This window comes from Macaca nemestrina, chromosome 2 (genome assembly GCF_043159975.1).
Source record: "Macaca nemestrina isolate mMacNem1 chromosome 2, mMacNem.hap1, whole genome shotgun sequence".
NCBI lineage: Eukaryota > Metazoa > Chordata > Mammalia > Primates > Cercopithecidae > Macaca > Macaca nemestrina.
Window position 1 is genome coordinate 4,244,680 of NC_092126.1, and position 11,945 is coordinate 4,256,624.

Below are 11,945 nucleotides of genomic sequence, written 5' to 3' on the forward strand. Positions count from 1 at the left end.
ATAGCCTAGAGCCATTGGGGATTCAAATGGCTCCGGCCTGACCTCTTATCCTGACTTTCATACTTCTACCACCTCCAGCTCAGATCAGTCTCTTAGGCTAGGTCTAACACAAGCCAGTTCCAAAGAACGGGTATTATCCCTGGGTTAAGTAAATATTTCATGTGATTTCTTTCACTTGGCCAATCAATTATTGGATCAGATTGACCTAGAACCTTCTGGTTATTATAGTACTATTCTGTCTCTGTCCCTTAGGAAAGGATCAGCAGCAACACACACACACACACACACACACACACACCACGCTCTTTCTTACAGCATTTCGAAGCTTTGGTGAGACACCTTAACTTATTTAAACAAAACATACAATTAAATAAGTGAAAGCTCACATCTGTTTTGAGATTGACTCTGGTAGCGCTAGTCTTACTGGATTTTATTAAAAGGAATTCCAGTTATGGTAACTACATTTATAAAAGCACAACTGGGGTGGATGAAATTGGAGTCGTTCACTAGGTTAGGTCAATATTCAGCCCTGGCTACGCATCCACCTGGGGAGCTTTTGAAAAATACTGAGGCCTGGGCCATACTTCAAGCCAATTAAAGCACAATCTCTGGCTGTGAGGCCTGGGCATCTGTATTTTTAAAAGCTCCTCCAGGAGATTTTAATGTTGAGAACCACAGAATTAGATGAATGGAACCAGGGAGTCAGGAAAGGGGTGATTAATACTATGCCATGCCAGTGACGGGCCAAAGAGCCTAAGCATTTTTTTTTTGTTAGATGGAGTTTTGCTCTTGTCACCTAGGCTGGAGTGCAATGGTGCGATCTCGGCTCACTGCAACCTCTGCCTCCCAGGTTCAAGCGATTCTCCCACCTCAGCCTCCTGAGTAGCTGGGATTATAGGCGCCCGCCACTATGCCCAGCTAATTTTTGTATTTTTAGTAGAAACGGGGTTTCACCATGTTGGCCAGGCTGGTCTCAAATTCCTGACCTCAGATGATCCACCTGCCTTGGCCTTCCAGAGTGCTGGGATTACAGGCATGAGCCACCACGCCCAGCCTGAGCCTAAGCTTTTCATTTAGAGTCAGTCTCTGGATATCAGAGCTGGATATATGCCTTAAATATATGTCTGATTTTGGAGGAGGGAAGCTGAGGCTCAGAGGCTTAGTAATGCTGTATAGTATTATCCTGGCCAGAAAGTGCTTTTCACTGTATCCTTCTCCCCTAAAGAGCAACCTTGAGAACTGAAAGAACAGCTCCTGTCTATGTAGCTAACCATCTATTTATTTAGTAATATTTAAACAGTGGAAATGGTTTATGGTGGTGTTATCGGCACAGCTTTGTAGCTCTCAGATGTAAAGGCTGTGTCTCTTATTAGCTACTGCTTATTTTTTCTAAGCCTGTCTTCTTATCTGGCAAATAAGAATTAAGAATAACTACTCCCCAAGTGTTATCACAAATGAGATGACAGCAGGTAAAGCATGTAGTATGTGCTTGGAAAACCAAACGGGATTATAATTATTAACTGCATTAAAAAAAAATCTTGGGATTTATGTAGAAATAGCTGCAGAGGGGATAAAAAGAGCTTCTTGGAGCTTCTTTGCACGAAATATCATAACCCTGCAAAGGCTGTTTTTGGTTTCCATTGATTGAAAACACAAATAAACCCCAACTGAAGCTCATCTTATGAAGGAATGAATGGATTTCCAATCTGTGTTTTCTTGTTTACTGTGGAAAATATGCGATCCAAGGAAAACACAGGTGGTTAAACTGTTCAGTGCCTCTATTTTTATAAGCAGAGGGCTCTAAGCATTCAAACCCAAATATTTTACTTAATAGAAAATGAAGACTAACTTCTCAAGGTTAACTGGCTCCAGGTTTCCTGTGGCCAAATTTAGATTTTCTCTTTCAGCCATCAGTTGAAATTCCAAAACAATAATAAAAAGCTCACAATTAGCATTTTTAAAGAAGCATTTTCTTTTCATTTAGGAGCCTTTTCTTTTTTGGCATCCCTTTTGTTTTGCAAAAATAAAATCCTAGTAGGGAGAGGACAGCCACCTCCCCGCGTTGGATGCTTGCGAGATGAAGACGGGAGGCGGCTCCGCAGGGCCCTGGAGAAGGGGGCGCCCCTCCCCCTGCCCCCGCCCCCCGCCCACTCCCCACCTTCTCTCCCCGCTGCCCGCCCCGCCACCGGGGCTTGTGCGTACGTGTCTCGGGCGTGACCTTTGAGCAGCTGCGCCACGGGCTCAGCCTCGCGGCGGGGGAAACCCGAGCTCCCAACAAAACAGCTCCATCTTTGGCTAGGCCTGTGGTATTTCCAGGCGCTGCCGGTGGGGAGAGAGGCCGCGTGCCTGAGAGGCTCTCGGAGGTCGCCGCGGCTTTCGCTTCCCGGGTTTTACATTTCCGAAGGGGCTGAGCGTCTGCAGAGGAACCCGAGCTGATGCTGGGACTGGGGCCGGGGCGGGAATCTAACGAATGCACCTCTGGGGAGGCTGGAGGGAGCGTGGCTCATCCTCCTCCCGGGATGGGTCCTTCAGCGCGCTTTCCTTCTTTTTTCCTTTTTGCAGATGTTATGTGGTCAACAGGGACTGAGACTCTTTAAGCCCTTACATCTCTAAGGGCTAAATCTTCTTCCTGATGTTCCTCCCTCCTCCAAAGCGGTAGCAGTTTTCACGTGATTCAGTTGCCTCTACCTGCCTGAAGGACTGGAGTGCAAAGTTGAACTTGACTCCGGCAAGTGAATTGATCCTTCCCCGGGGAAAAAAGTTTAGACATCACTAATAGTAGTTAACTTTTGAGTGCCTCCTCTGTGCTAAGCACGGTTCTAATCACTTAAATGTAATAACTCATTTAATCATCACAATTGTATGACATAGGAATTATTATTTCTGCTTTACAGGCACCAAAGAAGGCCAGGAGAGGTTTAACAACTTCTTCAGAATCACACAGCTTGCACATGGTTGGGCTGGGTTTACATTTAGGCGGTCTTACTCCAGAGTCAGTGCTCCTAACCATTGCAAGCAACAAATCTCAACAAAGTGGAGAAGGAAACGCTGGGAAATTTGGAAGTCAGACATGGCAGGTGAGGACTTTCTTTTTTCTTTCTCTCTCTCTCTCTCTCTCTTTTTTTTTTTTTTTTTTTGAGATGGAGTTTTGCTCTTGTTGCCCAGGCTGGAGTGCAGTGGCGCGATCTTGGCTCACCACAACCTCTGCCTACCCGGTTCAAGTGATTCTCCTGCCTCAGCCTCCCCAGTAGCTGGGATTACAGACATGCACCACCACGCTCGGCTAATTTTTTTTGTATTTTTAGTAGAGACAGGGTTTCTCCATGTTGGTGAGGCTGGTCTCAAACTCCCAACCTCAGGTGATCTGCCCGCCTCGGCCTCCCGAAGTGCTGGGATACAGGCATGAGCCATCGCGCCCAGCCAGGACATTCTTAAATGCTCTGTTTTGGTCAGAAAGTGCTGGGACCCCGGGGTGGCACACCCAGCACTCACCAGGAACTAAGTACCTGCTGCCCATTTTGGACACGTGCTGGCAGCTTGTTAATTCTCATGCTGCCATTCTCAGGAGGGGCTCCCTGGCAATCTGATCTATTGCCTGTTGGAAAGGGACAGGGCAAGCAGGGACAGGAGATGCTGACGGCAGGCGGTTGGCTCCCAGGGTGGGTCTGAAGAGAGAGGAGAGAGGTGTGAGAAAGAGAGGGACCCATGGCACGAGGGCTGAGGCAGGGGCCAGGTCTTGCCTTCGATGCCCCTAGGAAGTATGCCAGGCACTTGGGGGAACTCCTGTCCCGAAACGGTGAAGTCTGCATCCAGTAGGCCAATCTGTTGATGAACAAGTTTGGCTAGACTGGCAAGGAGTCAGAATTTGTCCCTTTCTAGTTTGTTCCCCCGGATGGAGGTATGAGCACAGAATGAGTCCTTAGAGGATGCTTCTGGGGAGAGAGCAGTGAAGACCAAAGTTCTGGGATGGTTTGAGAGCTCCCTTCTCTGGCATATGGAAGAGCAAGATGTGTACCCTCCCCCAAACACGCGCCACACCAGGTTCGCTTCCCGCTGGTCTGAATGTCTCCCTTGGCTAATTCTTACTCTTGGATTCCATTACCTTTGAGCTAACAGCTCCTACAGTGCCATTTTATGTCAGCGAAGAGTACCCAGCACAGTTGCCTGAGTCAGGCAGGAAAAGCTTGGTGTCCCTCCCGTCGCCCACTCAGTACCCACCCACACAGCACACAGCAGGAGTACTGAAAATGCACCCAGGCCGGGCGCGGTGGCTCACGCCTGTAATCCCAGCACTTTGGGAAGCCGAGGTGGGAGGATCACGAGGTCAAGAGATCGAGACCATCCTGGCTAACATGGTGAAACCCTGTCTCCACTAAAAATACAAAAGTTAGCTGGGCCTGGTGGCACACGCCTGTAGTCCGAGCTACTTGGGAGGCTGAGGCAGGAGAATCGTTTGAACCCGAAAGGCAGAGGTTGCAGTGAACTGAGATTGTGCCACTGCACTCCAGCCTGGCAACAGAGCGAGACTCTGTCTCACAAAAAAAAAAAAAAAAAAAAAAAAAAGGGAAATACACCCACAGGGTGTCCTGGAGGTACCCCTGCATCACCCTGACTGTCTGAGTGTCCCCAGGCCAACCTTCAGAGTACAATATTTCTTCAGGCGGATAAACTGGTATGGTGAGACCCTTTGTGGGTTCCTGTAGGGCTCTGCCACTTACTTGCTGTGTGACCTTGGGCAAGTTACTTAACTTTTCTGTGCTTCAGTCTTGTCATCAGCAAAATGGTGATAATACTAATACCTACTTCAAAAGGTGTTGTAAGAACTTAAATGAGTTAGCAAAAAAGTCTAAAATGCCTGGCCCATGGCAAGTGCTCAATAAATATTAGTTTCTTCTTTTACTATTGTCACAACTATTATTAGGTTGGTGCAAAAGTAATCATGGTTTTTGCCATTGAAAGTAATGCCAAAACGCGATGACTTTTGTGCTAACCTAATATTATTACGCAACTCTAGGCAACTAACTTTACCTCTCTGAATCTCATTGTCCTCACGGTAAGATGAGTGTAATAGTATCTGTTTTACAGGATTGTTGTGAGAATTAAACAGTGTTAATTACTATTGTAAAGTTTGCAATAAATAATTATTATGTATGTGTTGCTTTAGCCTGGTTTATCTCCCGGGAGATGACTTTATTTCTAAATGTACAGGGGTTTCTTAAAGAGCTTCAGAATGCTGATCATCGCTAGTGAGGGCACTTGGACACTTTGCTTAACCTCAGCCAGCACCTCTTTTCCCAGCTGTAAAATGGTATGATAATAAGCACCCCTAGGAATCTCAAGGATGTTATGAGGGGAAAATATACAATAATATACAAAGCACTTTGAGCTTCTCTGAAGAGAGACGCATATAAATGGAAGGTGGTAGTAGAAGGTGGGGTAATCACTGGTTACCTCCCCCCCTTTTTTATTTAATTAGGAGAAAACTAGTAATTAGGAAGCATGGCCTTGTTAAAGCTGTGGCCTGGGAAATAGTTCTCTTGGCACTTAATCAGAACTGTGACATGGCGCAAGTTTTTGCAAAATGTGGGCAGCAGGGGACCTTCCCCCAGGCTCAGATTGTGAGAAATGTGCTGTCTAGGGGCCCGATCCTGAGGTGGCTCAGTTGACTGGGGAGCCCCCTGGGGAGATCTTCACTCAGGTCTGCAAAGGGACTCTGCCCTGCCTCCGTAGCCCTAATCTCTGGGGGCCTCAAAGTCATTCTCATCTGCAGGTTACAGCTTGCTGCAGGCCCAGAACCAAGCTTTTCTACCACATTGAACCCACTGGGGTGACTTCAGGCTTCTGAAAAGCACCTCAGATCTAGTCTGGTCTCTGATTCAGTAGCAGAGACAAAGAAATCCCCTGCCTGTTCCCCTTAAAATGGGCCATTGTGGAGTGGGTGCTGGGGCCCTAGCTTGCTCCCCACTGTGCCTTTGTTAGAGCAGTGGCCTCCAGCAGAACCCACTGTCTCTCCCTGCGTGTCCCAGTTTGCCCGTTCTCCTGGACTCTGCTTAAAGGCCGCCTCTGCCAGGAGACCTTCCCAGGTCTTCCCAGTTACCGTCACTCTCTTTCTCCTCTAGACTCTGTGTTTGGTACAGTGTGGCTTTTGTGTTTGTCCTGTCTTCTCTCACATTTGACTCTGAGCCACTGGAAGAAAGGGAAGGAAAGTAAGTCAGAGAAATGAAATGTTCCCATCCCCAGGCACCTGACCAGATGTTGCAGACAGACTGACCAGCACAATTGTATTGATTCTCCCTCAATGCATTGAAAAAGCAAACGGGAGGCATCTGGAAAATCTTGAGATAAGCAGTTCCATTTTCAATGATGAATCTCTTGAAATACACAGAAATGGTATAACAATCATGTATCCACCACTTAGACTACCAGTTGTTACTCTTTTGTCATACTCATTTAAATGTATTTTTATTATGTATTTAAAAGAAGTGAAACTTGTAGATACAGCTAGGGTTCCCCGTGTCCACTCACTGAAGTCCCTTCCCTCTCCCTTCTAGGGTCCACCACTTTCCTTGTGATTTGATAAAGGACCCTGCATCCATGGATGGACAGAGGGGTTTGCTAAAGTGCTGAATTGTGTGTGAAATTCTACGTGTGCATCTTTCTTACACATGCCACGTCCATTGCAGAGCTGCTCTTGACTCAACCTTCCAGCGGTCTCCACTGCAACCGCTCTGGCCCAGGCTACCATTTTCTATTCTTTTTTTTCTCTCTCGCCAGGTTTGGAGTGCAGTGACGTGATCCAGGCTCACTGCAACCTCTGTCTCCGGGGTTCAAGCGATTCTCCTGCCTCAGCCTCCCGAGTAGCTGAGATTACAGGCCCACACCACCACACCCAGCTAATTTTTGTATTTCTTAGTAGAGATGGGGTTTCACCATGTCAGCCATGCTGGTCTTGAACTCCTGACCTGGTGGTCCACCCACCTCAGCCTCCCAAAGTGCTGGGATTACAGGTGTGAGCCACTGCACCCGACCCAGGCTACCATTTTCTGACATTTAAATCTTTTGCTTCCCGTAGCAGCCTCAGACAGACAGTCTAAAGTCTTAGATCGTATTTCCCCTTTGCTCATAAAGTCCACTCATGGTTTTAGATTTAACTCAGTAAAATTCCTATGTGGTATGTGTCTCCCGACCTCTGCCCCTCTGACCTCATCTCTCTCACTGAGGCAGCTTTCCTCCCACTTCTCGAGGTCCAGCCATTCTGCTCTTTTCGCTTATCTTCATTCGCACTGGGCATGGCCTCAGGCTGTTCACGCTCTTGTTGCTGTGCTCTTTCCCCAGTTAATCACATGATGAAACCTCTTATGTTCTTTGGGTCTTTGCTCACATTCACTTCTCAGTGAAGATTCCCTGACACATCCTGTTTAAAAATGTGACATCATTCCCACCGGTCTCTCTCTTACCCTGTTGTAATTCTCCTTTTTCCATAGCACTCTTTACCGAGACAGGGTCTCACTCTGTTGCCCAGGCTGGAGTACAGTGGAGTGATCATGGCTTACTGTGGCCTCAACCTTCTGGGCTCAAGTGATCCTCCTACCTCAACCTCCCGGGTAGCTGGGACTATAGGCACATTCTACCATGCCTGGCTAATTCTTCGTATTTTTTTTTTTCTTTGTAGAGATGGGTTTTTGCCATGTTGTCCAGGCTGGTCTCGAACTCCTGGGTTCAAGTGATCTGCCCGCCTCGGCCTCCCAAAGTGCTGGGATTACAGGTGTGCACCACCATGCCTGGCCCACAGCACTTGTTTTCTAGCAAATTATGTATTTTACTTATTTATTACATTCATTTTTTATTGCCTGTTTTTCTCTGTTACAATATAAGCTCCACGAGAGCAGGAAATTCTGTTTGTCCGCTGATGTTTCTGAGTCCCTGCAATAGTGCCTGGCACATAGGTGCCCCATAAATATTTGCTGAAAGATTACATAAATAAATGGATGAACGGATATGAGCATTTCTCACTGGAGAGGGTCCAGAACTTTCATTAGATTTTCCAAGGTGTCTGTGACACAAAAAAGGTAGGAACCATTGACATAGTAACCCATCAAAAAGTTTGCTGGAAATTCTTTGCTTGCCGGGAAGTCTGCCTAATGAAGCAGGAGGTCCTGAGGGATTTTTCTCCTTTTTTGATTTGTGTCTTTCCAGAGAGCTAATGCTGGCAGCTATTGGGATGTCCTTTTCCAGGACTGGTGATGAGTTTCCTGGTATCCAGCCTTGGCCGGACTGAGGTAGGGAACCAGGGAGGCATTGACGGAGACCATGGACAGGAGCCCTGGCAGTGGGCCAGCTCCAAAGAAGCTGTAATTTTCCTTGCTCCTTTTGTGGAGTCTGTCTGGGAGCAGAGGCTGAATGTGGCCACAGCCTCCTGAGCTTCCTTGAGGAGCTAGGCAAAATGCCCAGACCAACAGGAGCTGCTTCCTGCCTTACAGGCTCCAAGCATAGGCAAGGAGTAAGATCAGGACTTCTTGTAGGAGCCTTGGCCTGGGTGACCAGACAGTGGCTTGTGATGCAGAGAGAGATAATAGTCAAGTGGGGGGAGCTTGGAAACAAAAAGACACCAAAGGCCATCTGGAGTGGATAGTGGGAGTGAATTGGAGGTGAGTCAGCCAGCTCACAGGGCAGTTAAAAAGACAAGTGGGTAATTGTGGGTGCAGTCCGCCGGTCATACACCGAAAATGAGGAACAAGTGGTTAATTGGGCCCACAAGCCCAGGATCCCGCCTATAATTAGCAAATTGCAGGGCTTTGATATTTGCTTTGGTAACAACTTGTGTAGTAAATTGCAGGGAGGAAAACTGTACCCCCAGCCTGGGGAGTGACTCTGTGTCACTATTCTCTCACAAACACTTGTAGGCAGCGCACACATGAATATACTCCCAGCATTGGCAGTGGGACTTGCACCTTTCTGCAGGCTGACAGCCTCCTGTGATGCTTTCTGTTTCCATTTACCCCTTGCTTAAGTTTTTGCCAATCAGGGCTGAAGCTGAGGGCTGGTTTCCTGGTGCATGCTCCCATTGTTCACACACTGATTTTCATGTTCCCTTAAGCTGCAGCCCTTGGGGAGGAGAGACCTTCTGACCAGAGATGTGACCAGGAGTGGCCATGTGGTAATGGCCATGGGTAATTCCCATGAAAGTTCTATAGTGGGGGAAGGGGAAGAGACACAATTGAGTTCTGTTTCAGCATTGTTGAAATTTTGTCTATGAGGATGGTCAGTGCTTATTCCTGATCAGAGACTGGCCTTTGTGGTTTCATATCTGTGGCTACCTCTGCAGGCTTCTCAGCCATTGTAACCAAATTGCAGACCAGAAGCATAGGAAAATTGCACTGGGATTGTCATAGTAAAACCCTATAAATGTCCACACATACAGAGAGACTGGTGAGCACAGGCAATGAAAAGAGCACTAAATGAAAGTGCCAGGAGACCTGGGTTTGAATTTGCACTCCCTACTGATGGGTCTTGTCAAGTCACTTAAATACTCGTACATCATCTCTGTCATTTATAGGTCTGTTTCTATTGACTGATTTTTCTCTTGATTATGGGTCACCATTTTTCTGCTTCTTTATATGTCTAGTAATTTTTTGTTAGATGGCAGACATTGTAATATTCTATCATTAAGTATTTGGACTTTGTTGTCTTCTTTTTTTAAAAAAAATCTTGGTTTTGGCTTTGTTTGGGCTTTATTTCAGCAGACAGTTAAGTTACACATGGATCAGTTTGACATCTTTGAATCCTGGCTTTACATTTTGCTATGGAGAGTCTAGAGTAACCTTCACTCCAGGAATAAGTCAGCCTTTTTACTCAAGTGTGATTTATCTGGGCTCTTCACTGAATGTCCCAAGGGATCACCAAGGACTCTCCACTTTGGCTGGGTGATGCACAGTGTTGGCCTTACATTTTGAGAGCTTTAGATTGTTCAGCTTACAACTCTTCTGTCATTTATCTTCCCTGGTCATGTAGAGTTTCACTTTAGACACATATAGTTGAATACTCAGCAAAGACTCAGGAAAATATCTCAGTAGACTTATGGTGTTATTTTTCTGTGTGTCTCCCTCCTTTCAAAAATTGTGACCCTCAACTCCTAGCTGCCTCAGGTCTGTAGACAGATCTCTGTCTCCTCAACTTAGTGAAGCTACTGGACTGTACTCGTGGACTGGAAATTGCCTTCAAGCATAAAGCTAGGGTTATTTCAGGTCTCACCTCATTGATGCATTCTCTCACAGATTACAGTTTTGCAATTTCCCAGTGTCTGAGAAGAGTAGTAATTCTATCAAGACTGGAAGTTGAAGTCTTCTCAAGTTAATAAAATTTGTTTTCCCAAATGTAGAGGCAGAATGTAATAGTATTTTCCTCAAAAGTTAGTCATGATAACTCAACTATGTAATGGTTCTGAAAACACCTATAATGATGCATGAAAGAAGCAATGGAGCATAAAATTAGAATAGTTAATAAATTATAATATTTTTCTTTTCCTTTGACACCAATAGTATAAATGGATTTATCATTTTCACAAAATTGTAGAATTTTAGGACTGTAAGGGACTTATCTCAGGAAGATAAAATTGGATTGCTCCAAATACCTCATTTTACAGATGAGTAGACTGAAGCTTAGTGAGGGAATTTTCCCAAGCCCCCATGGCCCATTAGTAGAAGAATGAGACTGGAACTCAGGTGTCTTGGCTCCCAGCCTATGGGGCATCCATTCATTCAGCTCACCTTTACTGAGTATCTACTAAGTTCAGAACATTGAACTAATTGCTATATTGCCTCTCTATAATATCTTAGTTTGCAAAAATGTTAAAAAATCAATTTTGGAACATTATGGTAAGTTCAATAAATCAGCATATAATTTTGGACTTCTCTGGAGTGAGTAAGTCTGATTGACATTAATTGGAGCAGCCTCCATTGTCCAGTGCAAAAATGCAAAGTGCTTCCAGCATTCAGATCTCTTGGGATATTCTATTATAGTGCTTCAGACATATGAACATGTCAGGTAATTACTGTGGTTTTATGGCCCTGTCAGTTATGGTTGTAGGGAAGCTAAGGATTTACTCTGCATGCAGCCCTTCCAGCCACTCAATGCAAAAATGGATGATAAAACTTTAAGAGGAGTGTGCAGCATGTTGCAAGATGTGAACAGAACACCATATAAGATGTCAGGAGGCCTGGATTCTAGACTTGGTTTGTTACTTCCATTTTCTGCGCCTAGGTTTTTCTAACTGTAGGATGAGAACAATAGCCTGTGATCTACAATGCCCATTCCAACTCAGAGAATCTTTGCATCTGGAGATCTACAGCAGGGCTATCCCTAGTGATATGCATGAAGAAGCTTGGAAATGGGGCTGGGTAGGAGCTGAGTATGTAGAATGTGGAAAGGCATTCTAAACCAAAAGAAGAACACAAGTAAAGATGATGAAGCAGGGATATGGCTAAAATGAAATTTGTGATCTGATCCACATACAAGTACAGTGTACTACAGCTGGACTATAGAGAAGAACTTGAGAACCCATGAGCAACTATCCCTGTACTCTTGGAGGCTCTGCAACCACAGTTTGAGAAACTCTGCATTAAAAGTTAAAAACCGTCACCTGAATAGTTAATAACATCAAAGATTGTGAAAGCAAGTATAAGTAACACAGAGATTAAAATAATGAGGCAGGATCACAAAGTGAGTGTCATATTTGTCTATTTTTTCCTTTATCACTGAAACATAAACATAACATTTCAAAATCATTACGTAGAACTCCTCTCCTCTTCCAGAACAATGCTCAGAGCTTTGTAGACTCTGGTTTGCAAAAAACGAAACAAAACAAAACCAAACAAACAAACAAACAAACACGTCGGGAAAGGGAGTAGTGGTAGATGAGATGAGAAATGTTGATCAGGAGGAGTCAG

At 45.4% G+C, this 11,945-nt stretch overlaps 1 long non-coding RNA gene across 1 annotated transcript; it reads left to right on the plus strand.

Annotated features, from left to right (window-relative positions):
- Positions 1-2,224: 2,224 nt before the first annotated feature.
- On the plus strand, positions 2,225-11,665 carry LOC105470827 (uncharacterized). Its single transcript, XR_011619304.1, has 3 exons — positions 2,225-2,363; positions 2,563-3,077; positions 8,197-11,665. It is a non-coding gene; the product is annotated as an uncharacterized lncRNA (long non-coding RNA).
- The last annotated feature ends 280 nt before the right edge of the window (positions 11,666-11,945 follow it).